Genomic DNA, 12566 nt, shown 5'->3' with positions numbered 1-12566 from the left:
GAAGGGGAGGGGAGGAGGACACAGCTAAATGAACACTGATCGTGTGCTCCAGTATGCAAACAAAATACAAACAAACGTTTCAGAGTTTTAGTGTTATATATATATATATATATATATATATATATATATATATATATATATATATATATATATATATATATATATAGATATAGAGAGAGAGAGAGAGAGAGAGAGAGAGAGAGAGAGAGAGAGAGAGAGAAAGTCAGCCAGCTTCTCCTGACGCCACTTGCTATTCACGCACATGAAGGAGAGGTCGTCTCTTCTGATGTAGTGAGCAGTTCGCACTGCGAATCAGGAAATTTGAATTTTGGGGCTACTTTGAATGGCCCACTCTACCTTTAAAATTCATTACTTCAGAAAAACAACCGCCGAAAGGCAACCCAACCGCCCCCTCCAGAAAACGAGCTTTCAGACAACTATGGATCACGCTGGGTCTTTTACCGCTATTGCTCTCAAGATATCTAAGGACCCTCGCCCAAACGCCCACCCACCCACCAACCCACCCACCTACCACATCCCCCGAACACCAAATACCGATATCTGGATCTCCGGAACGGCTTCGCGGATGTTAATGATTTCATAACTTTAATTCGTATAACGCCAGATTGTAGCAAAATTCGTAGGCCTAGTCTAGCACGTGATTTCGTTGTCAGCTGACATTGCCCTAAATGAATGAATATGTATATAGCAGCGATAAAGTCATTATATTGTAACGTCCAATGTTTGTTCTCTTTAAAAGTAAGAAACATAATGTAGTGGTAATTAAATAATCATGGAAAATTACCAGGACACATTGTCAGTAACCATACTCTGGAAAATAAGAGAGTTATGACACTGATGCTTACTATTATATTTGCAGCCTCGAAATATTTTTTTTATGAAAGCGATTGCAGTTGTGCTATTGCAATGATATAATACAGTGATCATTATTTTTTAAGTTCATTTACGAGCATATAACCTTACAGTGTTAGCTAGCCCAAGATATAGGCCTACTGTAGGTCTAGTCATCAGAGTTATGGCACTAATGGCCGATTGAACATCTGCATAATTTCATCGTTATATTTCATTAGGAAGATGTAATTAAGATGCCTTATATATATATATATATATATATATATATATATATATATATATATATATATATATATATATATATATATATATATATATATATATATATATATATAGGTGTGTGTGTGTTACTATTGCAGTCTAGTACAGTGTATTTATTTAACTTATTGTAATAACTATAAACTTGTTGTAAGTAAAAGGCCCAAGTTACTTTTTTTATCGCCAGATTAAATAAGTTTCATTTAAGTTTACCCTCGTCAAATGGAAATATCGACTCTTGTTGAGAAGTTTTGTTTCCTTCGGCCGCTCGTCTAAAAACAATAGAATGAAAATCTAGATAAATGTTTAAACAATAACATGATCTAAGAACAGAAAGGGTCACTCACTGTCTGTCTTCACTTATCAGTAAAAAAAAAAAAAAAAAAAGCCGTTACGTAGGAATTCACGCCGATAAGTTTTGAGCGCTTCAAAGATCAAGATAAACAGCCTAACTTGTATTTAGTTTGGCATCAGATCTCAAAAGAACTAATGATTAAATATCTTGATAGCGTAATTTAGAATTGTTAATACAATTTTAATGGTAACGTAGTCTAGAATCTTTCTTGATAAAAGCGTAGCTTATGAACACGTGTGTGTGTCCACCAGGGCTTGTTTCATTTCAGTTGTCATCAGTTGAGATAAGAGGGAACGCTTTGTTTTGGGTTAGTGATGACAGGTTTTAATAACAAATGCTGATTCGTCCCATACGGGCTCAAGACGAGTGATTTCATGTTGTTTCATGCGCTGTTCGAATAATGCATGCCACTTTGAGAGAAGGAATATGTGTCTTTGACTAGCTACGCCATGTTTTGTAAGATTAAAGCGCTCAAAACGCTTTTGCTGGGATGACGCCATTTTCCTTCTGTAGTTTTCTCCATTGTATCTCACCCAAAACGCCTTTTTAATGACGCCAGCCTCCTGCTTCTAGAACTTTTGTATCTCGCACTCCAAAAATGCTTTAATGACATCATGTAATTGTTTCACATGTTACTGGAATTCTAAAAAATTTGTTTCATTCTGATTTCTGAGACCAATGAATTAACTCTCTCTCTCTCTCTCTCTCTTCTTAGAAAGAGATTCTTTAACGTAGTGTTTTGTGGCTTTATATTAGTATTAACTTTAGTGATCTGGAATTTAAAGGTTATTTTAGTTCGTAATGGTGCCTGCAAAAAGTGTGGCCAGTAACGAGCTGCAGCAAGTGATTTACAGGAGGTTTTCACCTGCAGGTAAGGTAACGTGAATTTTACTTATTAATACTATGGTATAAGTTAGGAAATTTTTTGAACAAGTGAAATCATTATTGATAAATCTTGCGTGTATTTTTTGTGTTTTTTTCTATTTACAATCTTTCAAGTTATATTTTTCAAATTTTTTGTTTAATGATGTAACATTTATTTACATAGCATTTTAAATATTTCTTGGTAATTTAACATTGCATACGTAATTTAACACTGCATATTTGATTTTGATATCTCATGTGTTAAGATTTTCTTTTTTAATCTTGAGTAATTCTTGATAGTTTAAATTTTCCTTGATTAACTTAAATTCTTTGATAAAGTTTTTGTAATTAATTTTGTTTCATAATTGAATTTAAGAATTAATTAGATGTTGTGTTATTTTCAAGTACACAATTTTTCAGATTGTGAATTCTAATTAATTGTGAATTCTAATTATAAACTTTGAATTTAAAAATAAATTTTTGTATTTAACATTTTAGAAAAATGTGTTTCATTTATTGGATCACCAGTGAATAATGATTTGATCAGTGTGCATAAGGCAAAAGTGGATAAACATGTCTTTGTCTTTTATTTTGCTAAAGTGAATTAAGACCAGGGAAACAGTTACAGTTTTTGATGAAGTGATGCCCTTTTACTCTATAAGATTTCTAGTTTAATTTTTGATACCTCACACATATTCTGATGAACTTAGTTTGATTTTTCAATTAAATAAGTTTTTCTTAAGGATCACTACATCTTTAGAGTACTCAGTCGTAATAATTAATGTTATGAGAGTTCATGTATCTGGCTGAAGTGAGGTACACATATTTTTTGAATCTTGAGATTAGTTGTGTAATAACCAGGTACTTGATATCGCATCAGGATTATATATATACATATATATATATATATATATATATATATATATATATATATATATATATATATATATATATTATATAGTCCCCTGTTTACGACGGTGGTTCCGTTTTGCGCCAAGGCCAACCTAAAATCGTCAGAAAGCGGAACGATGGCATACGACACAGAAAAATTTCAGGTTAAAATTTGAAACAAAAGTTATGAAAGCCTTACTTTAATCCTTCTTGCATACTGCATGTTGTTTCTTGATTGTTTACCACATTTTGATGTGGTGTGTGATCTTCAAACTGGTGGTTCTGGAATGTGTACCATAATTTACTACAAAGTACAGTACTGTACAGTAAATCCTGTATGTAGTAAAGTATAGAGTACTGTACACATATACTGCAATAAAAGTAAAATACAACATGTTATACAGTAATACACAGGTACAGTACACTGTACTGTACTGTAATTATACCAAAGAGTTTATAAAAGATAAAAAAAGTGAATTCTCTTTTTACTTTTATTTTGGAAACCCCAGGTTTCTTAACCCTGGAAAAATGGTGTGGCCTCATGATTCAGGGGATTCTGAATGTAAATTCTAGCATTAGTGCACATATATCACCTGTACAGTCCTGCATGCAACAGTATTAGTGACTGTACTGTATAAACAAATGCTGCCGAATCCTTAGTGTATGTTGCCTAGTTACCTTAATGTTACCGTCCTTACTTTTGACTTGTGAAAATCTTTCTTGTTGCTCTGGCCAGAGGGATTTCAATCACAATACAGTGGCTTCGTTATAAAATACATCGGATAACCAGAGAAAAGACTTCAGGTGAGCACGAGAGATAACGCCCCTCCATTTTCAAAAAGAGTAACAAAACTAAACTGTAAGGATGATAGGTTGGTCGTGGACTCGGTCACGTTGTCTGAAGTGAAGAGGTCCATTGTAAATGTCTTGGCCACTGAGTAAGGGGAAGCGCCCCTTGGCTGGAAGTCGAACGTGTCGTAGCCTACATGGTAGGACTGTTCCCACTTACGATGTCGATCATCTTGAACAGGTCGGGTTCCATGTCGTCCAAAAGTAAAAATGACGCACTTTGGGGAACTGGGAGTTGCGGAAGCAGTCTGCCCTGAAGAAAGATACAGTTACATTGTGAGAGTAGAAGGAGCAGAGGAAATCAATGGGTGGAGGAAGACATGATCAGTGAGTGATTTTTGTTGAGAATTCTGTTAATACAGTAAGCGGCAGAAACATTCAGACGGTATATGGGCGTTTAACCTGGGAAAGCCCCCCTTGGACAGAAGTGTTTACAAAACTGCTCCTCACTGAATCGATATCCTCTCAGATCGCCTTCGTTCCATGTTTCTTCCAAGAACACTAAAATACAGATGTGGAAACGGGTAGCTCCATGCCTTATGGATGAACATTATCGCATTATATCAATCATTTGACATCAGTAAAACCTGTCATTGTGCTCACTAAAATAAAAGGTAGCGAGATGAATCGCGGAGAAGACGAATTCATCAGTGGTTATCAAGGAATGACACCGTGGAGAAATAGATAGTTATTAAGAGCATAACGAAAGCAGAGGAAGAATAATTCATTAAAAGAGTGACGGGAAGACTCCGCAGTTCACCTTCAACAGTTAATATTCTGAAGCTTAAATTTAATGCATATTAGAAAGCATGGTGACCATTTTATTTCTAAACAGGTAATAAACTTTGATAATGACGATAGAAAAAACCAGCGATCAGCACTTGCTTACGAAACACTTACTTGCAAGCCATCCGATCGTTGCTACCACGGGACAGGTTGTAACAGTCATCACAGAGGCGATTAAGAGCGGCATATTGCTCCTTGTGAAAATTCCCGTGACATTTTAAAGACTGAAACTCTTTAAAGTGTTGGGACGAATTCGGATGAACGAAGCTGATGTCTCCTGGAAAAATAAATATATATTCAATAAATAGCAGGTTTTAGCAGTCATTTCAAACTATGAAGATTCAAGAAAATTTTGATTCAAAAATTTAAACAGATTTTGTGATAAAAAGCTGCCTTTATAAAATTACACTGGGAGTCCACCAATGAGAACTACATAATTCTTAACTATGCATTATAAACTGTATTTCAAGGGTAACCCCCATAAACATAACGGGATGGTATATAACGTAATACTTGACATTGAAAAAATGTACTTGAAACTCAACGCACCAAAAATCTCTAGACCTCACCTGACAGAGAAATAGAGCACCCAACATTAGCACCAATCGGCCATAAGGTAACAGATGGCGGAGTCTCTGAAAATATGAGAGTGGGATTAACTAGGTCTTTTCATTTTGGAATAAAAGAGAAAATTAACGGCAATGCATTGGAAACATCAAAACTTCAGCAATAAGTCTTTTATTATCACCGAAAGAAGTGTGTATTCAGCAAAGCCAAAGCTAGACCTAATTTTCTGTTGAGCACAATGAAAGTCTTATGAACAGTGAATCGATGCTTAGAAAAATTAAATTTCAAACCGCAGCAACAGAATGAGAACGGATTTCATGGTTTTGTATTTTTATTTTTAAATTCTCTGATAATTTTGTTGTAGATCAACGACAGTTACCTTTTCGGTAATGCTTAGAGTTCTTACTGTAAATTCAATTTTCAACTCTCACCAAGAGTGGAGAGAGAACCTTTGGAACCACTCCATACAAATCACAATGAACAAATATAATTAAAAAAAAAAAAAATGCTGTTATAATTGTTATGTTACTGAGGTGACTAAATCAAAAGCATTTGTTATAAACCAACCGCAGAAATGACCAGTTATGGATGACTGTGATGAAACCTTGACAATGGTGACAACTCGGCTTTGATTCTGAATAAACGAATTCCTTACCTGGGAAATGAAATAGAGTTGATAGTTGATGGAGATTCAAAATAAAAAGTTCTCTTTCGAAGGAACCCACTGGTCTCCTTAACCTTGTTCCTTGGTGCTGTTGGTGACAGTTGTGGTGCTCCAAGAAATCTCGCCGACTTCTTATATATCCTTTTTGGATGTCTTTGAAGGCCATTATCCTAGCTTGACGTCTTGAGAGACACAAGATCACTAATCATTCTCAACTCCCACCAGCTTCCCTGCGAAGATTTCAAAATAAATTTTGACATAGATAGCAACTTTTGCTTCATGTTTCTAGTAATATCAATGCAAATGAAAAGACGCAGTAAATTTCTAAATGCATTCCATACTTCCTCTCAGGCGATAGTTCAGAATAAAACTATTTCAGCTGTCAGCATAATCGTGGTAACGTAGACAATCGTCTGAGAAGAGAAAGAAACTGAATATCACTTAGGTTGTAGAAGATAAATAACAAGAAATAGTAAAAATAAAAAGTAGGCTATATTTAATACTAATGTAAGCCAGTGTTTGTTAACCTGACAGAAATCAACGGCTATGATCCTAACAATTCTTCGAGTTGCTTTGAAAGTATTCCACACTGGAATAAAAGACATTGTTTCCTATTCTTCATTTTTTTGACGTTCATATTTTTAACACTGAATTTTAATAGTATATCATCGTTCACCCATTCATTATCATTCATATCATTAACTTATATAGTTCCTTCATTATGGCGCTGAATAACTTGATGGGTTCCGGCGCTTGATCTTCAAGACCTAAATTTCATAATCAATCAATTAAACAAAAAGAGAAGAGTTCTCATGTCCAGTTGTTTATGTTAATGGAACAGCTTATGCATTAGGATAACAGCACTATAGTGCCATTCTTCTTGTACAGAAACGTTAATCAAATATTTCACTGTGTTTAGTGAAAAGTATTCTAACTGTAATATAAATTTTTCTGCATATCTGTTTTCATCAGATTTCGTAATTTATGGCAATTTATTTCAAGCTCATGATAAAACTCGAAATAAATTTCAGGAACACATTTTACCTTTGACCAGCATTTTTGACATACCAGTCCTTGATCACCTTTAAAGCGATTCTGGAGTGAATTTGAGAAACTGTAATTATACAATCTGTTATTCCGAGAGAGCAAACAGTGTAAAGACATCACCTAAATAATGTTTCCTACATTATTTAGGTTCATATTGTAGGCATTACTAAAGGGTGTTTGCATCTTCCCTTTGGCTCCTAACTACATCACTTTTTAATCTTCTTTGCCTCCATTTACGCCTCCTCTCTTCAGTCTTGCTGTCCAACTTCTCCAACTGTTACCTCTAAAGCGCAGCTGCTCGTTTTTTTCCCATTTCCACCTTTAGATGCTTGTACTTCATTTCCCTTTGCTTTGTGGATAAATTTTTCTTGCTGTCCAACCACTCCAACTCCCCTCTGTTCACTGCTGAAGTTCTGAATGGCAGAAAGCGTTCCCTTAATGACAGGGTGAATTTAAAAATGATGACAAATATATCATGGTAAATAAAATGTTTGCTTTGGGATGTTCACCCCATAATTTGTGGGAATAGAAGCAATGTAATGCCATCGCTGCATATAACTGTGTGTACGCATATTGTCAAGGCTTTTCATTCCTTTTACTGTATCGTCTCATTTCATATTCTTTTTCTTCCAAATTACTTTCCACCCTCTCCTAACAGTTTTTAAATAGTGTAGCTGTGAGGTTTTCTCCTGTTACACCTTTAAAACCTTTTTCACTCTTAATTCCCCTGTCAGGACTGAATGACTTCATAGGTCCCAGCACTTGGCATCTGGGCTAAGTTTTGTATTCCATTCCATTCCTAACAAGGAGCAGCTTGATTGCTGTAATAAGATGGCTTCTATGCCTGGAGGTCCTATAGCCATCATAAACTACTTTTTTGTATGTCTTCTTTGTCTTTATCTAAAATCGTTTGACAACCAAATTTTCTGAGATATGTCAGTACCTTCCACAACCTGTAAATAAATAATAAGGGCGATTAAATGAGGGGATATGTTGGTGAGAATCGGCGGTCTCTCCCCCCCACTAATGGGACCTGATATAGAACACCCTTCTCAGTCAAAACATTGTTAAATCCTGCAAAGAAGCACAGTCTCTCTGTCCATATTTTCATTCCTTTGGTGCTGAAAAGTATCCAATCAGGGCCATTGTATTTTTTTACAAAGAATGCCGACGAATTTATCTAATAAATTAATTAAATTAAAAATAATTATATTAAATGACTCGAAACCTTGCATGCTACATTATTATTGATTGAAAACTTGAGACAACCCATTTTGTAAATTACCGTGTATTATGATACACAAAACATGTGATGCTTAGTGCAATTTTCGAATTATGCACACGTAGAATTTTTGTCAAAAAAAAAAAAGACTAACCAATTTGTGTATCGTATATAATTTTGTTCGTTTTTTCGTCGCCTTTTCCCCGCTGTCAAGACTAAGACGTTTGTACGACTCTTCCAAAAAAAGCGTTTGGTGAAAGGAGCCAGTCACAAGCTAAAGCAATGCGTATGCAGTACTAAGGTGGCCAGTCGGAAATATGAAGGACCTCTGTCTGGTTAATACCTACAAATTCATCAGTGTACTTGTAAAATAAAGCGAAAGCTGAAAAATATGACTTGGGGGAAAAAATGCCTCATTTGAGGCAAATTTCAACCATTTGGCAGTTGCGTGTTCTTGAATTCCATGACTCTAAAGTACAGTTATGTGGCGAGTTTTCAAGAAACCACAGTACCCACGTGAATATATCTTATTAGGCTTCATATGCTGACTGGAGTTAAGTTCTGTGAAAGTTTTTATTGTGCAAAATTCATTGAATTAGGAACAACACATAACAATAACAGCGGGTAAAATAATTGTATATATAACTCGTGATCATTAAAGGATTAGGTGATTTGAATAATAGATACCCAGCTATAGAATGGCGTGAGACAGAAGAGCACAGCAATGATCCTTTTGACCTCGGACACAGCACATGATAAGAAGAATAATTAACCGGTACTGAACAAGAAATACCTACCTGAACGTTTTTCTATAATCGATTGTTATTTGGTAGACCAAGCTAATCGAGAACTCTCGAGAACCAGCCACGAAAACCTTCAGCAAAGCAAAGGGCTGGATTATGTCTACATTAAACTGTTTTTTGTTTGTTTGTTTGTTTCATACATGAGCAAATATTCACCTTCTTTGACACCTGGTTCCTCCCGAAAGATAGAACAAGAACCCGTGTTGAAGTAGGGCCAGCCCAGGACAGTGGGCCCTGGGCCAGCCAAATCTAACAACAACAGTAACACCTGAAAGATACCTGTGCATTGTGGTGCGTGGTCGGTGTGGCTGCTGGCGGTGAAGGAGAGATCATTACTGGTCATTACGGGGCAATTGTAGTTCCAAAGGTAGCTCCAGGTGTCCTGTGGAGATGATAACTTCCACGTTCCTTCCACCATGGGAAGGTAAACGGGGCTCTTGGCGCGTGTATAACTCGACGTTTTATTTTTTGATTTGCACTCCCAAGCCCCTACTGTCACTCCTGCTGTAAAAATTCTTCTTTTGATCTTATTTGAAACAAATTGCCATAATGCGAGCTAAATTATAAATTTGAATTTAAAGAAATTATGAGGAATGTATGAAATTAGGGGCTTCGCAGAACAACATATTTCAATGAGCAGTAATGAAGTAAATAAAATTACAAATGATTACATGATATTTTCCATAACTGATGTGCAAAAGAAAATTGCAACGAAATTTTCCATTTCTAAACTAACATGAAACAAATTGTATTAATTTTCTTATATGTTTGCTACGATACTTTGGGAGTCAAGTCTTCTGCTCCTGGCGGACGAGGGCAAAACTATCGTTCATTAGCCTTTGTGTCCGAATATCTTTTTTGTGATACAAATTCTGCCACTTGCAATACAACATTGTGTGGTAGTAGGATAACGGTAGCGCACATAAGGCTTGTGATACAATTCCTTTTGAATATAACAATCTCTGTTTTAACTGTGTCTGTTTTCCAGGCAGTTTTCATTGTGCCGAAGTGACAAGGAAATTCTCGCCCTTTCAAAAATAAAAAAAGCTGCAATTTTGACCACAAAAGTCAAATTATAATATGTAATTTTTTCGACTAACGTACGGTTCCTGTAACTTCTTGGCAGTCGTTCTATAAATTCTAGTATTATATTATCCAGTGATAACCCTAATTATCTTTGTGAGAGAAATCTGAAATGGAATGTGAATATCATTAATGTTATGAAGGTAAGTCGAATTCAGGTAGAGTTTATTTGTATGTGTGAATGTATTGGACAACTGTAGGATGAAAGGATGTAGAAAAAGTTTGGAGGAGACTTGGAGTGTCTATGGAAACTGAAGTTGGGATTGTTTAGTTAACTCTCCTTTATGGAAGTGAAGCGGGAATGTTGAATTAAAATGAAAGAAAAAAGATAATGTGTTAGCTGTGTGTTTTTTTGTTTTTTTTTTTTGTAAGGTCAGAAGGGCTGAGGATTGAAAAATGTTAAGATAGGTAGAAGTTGTAGAAAATTCATCCTGAATATAAAGATGGATTAGATTAGCTTTAATTGGTTTGGCCATGTTGAGAGAATGGAAGACAGTTGATGGAGAGGGTATAACATGTCAGGGTTTAGAGGAAGGAGGAGAGGAGGGCTTAGAAAGTATGTGATAGATAGAATGAAGTGAGGAATGTGTTCATAACTGAGGTATATGGCTCACTGTGTGAAAAGTTGATGTTGCTGATGGTCCTTCAATGTGGTATTTCATGCAACAAATTCTGTAGGGAATTGTCTTGATTTGAGTTAATTTTTTGATTTGGTAATGGAAGTATGAATGTGGTGGTGATGACTGAGATAGTTTTCCTTATTTTTTACTGACTTGGTATGGACATTATTCATGCACATATATATAAATTTATATATATATATATACGACTATTTATCACATCACCGTGATTCATATATAATCAGAAAAGAAAGAACTTGTTCTTATCATTCAATTTAAATGAGAAAATAAATATTATATAAAAATAAATAAATAAAGGAGTTTTTAGGTAAATAAATAAGTAAATTGATCCCACGGGACGGTGGACTTATTATCACCTAAAAATTCCAATAAAAAATATATGAAAATATATTAATCTGAATTAGAGTGAATTGGATATTAAAGGACGTTTGTAGCTTAAAAATGAAATATATATATACAAAAAATATATATATATATATATATATATATATATATATATATATATATATATATATATATATATATATATATATATATATATGTATGTATATATATATATGTATATGTATATATATATATATATATATATATATATATATATATATATATATATATATATATATGTTATGCTGGTGCTGTTTTCTTTTTGTTTTGCGTTGCACCACATATGAATGACTCGTGTCTTTTCTTGACTTCACTTGATAGTAACGCAGGGGACTCGGTAAGTTAGGGTTGAAATTGTCTATTAATATTTTTATTTTTTCCAGGAGGGGGTAAGTATTCACTGGGCACGGTTTTTCATAAGTTTTATTCTACTAAATACTAATTCACACGGCCAGCCACACTGGACTTAGTATTTTCTTGATGTTAAGAGAGGAGCGAGTGACACAATCCTACCCAATTTGGTTTTCAAGTAACTCTGGCTAAAAACTGATCAGAATGAACTCTGGACCTATGTTGAATAAAACTCCGCCTCCTTGAGGACGTCTACTTTACTCTTAATGGTTCAATCTTAACTCCCACTTTTGGCAAGGACAAATCAGGTCAATTTTGCTGACCTTTTCACTTCTTAGTCTATCCTCTAACTCCTCCTTCCTTTCCCACATCTTGGAGGTTTGTTATGGTTAGTCTTCAATTTACTTGGTCCCATGGCTCATCATTTTAAACTATCAACATCGTCTCTCTCTCTCTCTCTCTTTCATAATCCCGATCAGTGAATCTCATACTTATTCACTGCATAACATCACTCGGTCACCTACCTGCATTGACTACAATGCAAGTAGATAACCAACTCAACTTGACTATAGTCAATTACTTCTTCAATGAAGTCAATTACATTCAAAGAAAAATAATTTCTATCAACAAGCAATAAATGCAAGAAATGTTATAATGCATCATAGTGCTAACACAAACAATATAAGCATGAATTTAATATCAAATACTCAAACTAAATGCAGAAAATTATGGCAAAGTAAATATATCAAATGCCTATTACTCTCTGGTTATCAATCATAAATTGTAAAAAAATAAAAAATCAATCATCAAATGTTCAAATGTGCAAGTCAATGGTAAACGCATTATCACTCTCTAGGAAGGATTCTGTCCATCATGTCCTTGATTATGGTAAGTTTATTCAATATTAATTTCCTGACAATTATAAAAG

General features: G+C 34.6%; 1 pseudogene; it reads right to left on the bottom strand.

Moving 5' to 3' along the window:
- Window positions 1-3887: 3887 nt before the first annotated feature.
- LOC136837941 (ion transport peptide-like) lies at window positions 3888-12168 on the bottom strand (annotated as a pseudogene).
- Between the last annotated feature and the right edge of the window lie 398 nt (window positions 12169-12566).

The sequence above is a fragment of the Macrobrachium rosenbergii genome, unplaced genomic scaffold (genome assembly GCF_040412425.1).
Source record: "Macrobrachium rosenbergii isolate ZJJX-2024 unplaced genomic scaffold, ASM4041242v1 13902, whole genome shotgun sequence".
Classification (NCBI taxonomy): Eukaryota; Metazoa; Arthropoda; class Malacostraca; order Decapoda; family Palaemonidae; genus Macrobrachium; species Macrobrachium rosenbergii.
Note: the sequence above shows the minus strand (reverse complement) of the source record. Positions and strands in the feature narration are given on the sequence as shown.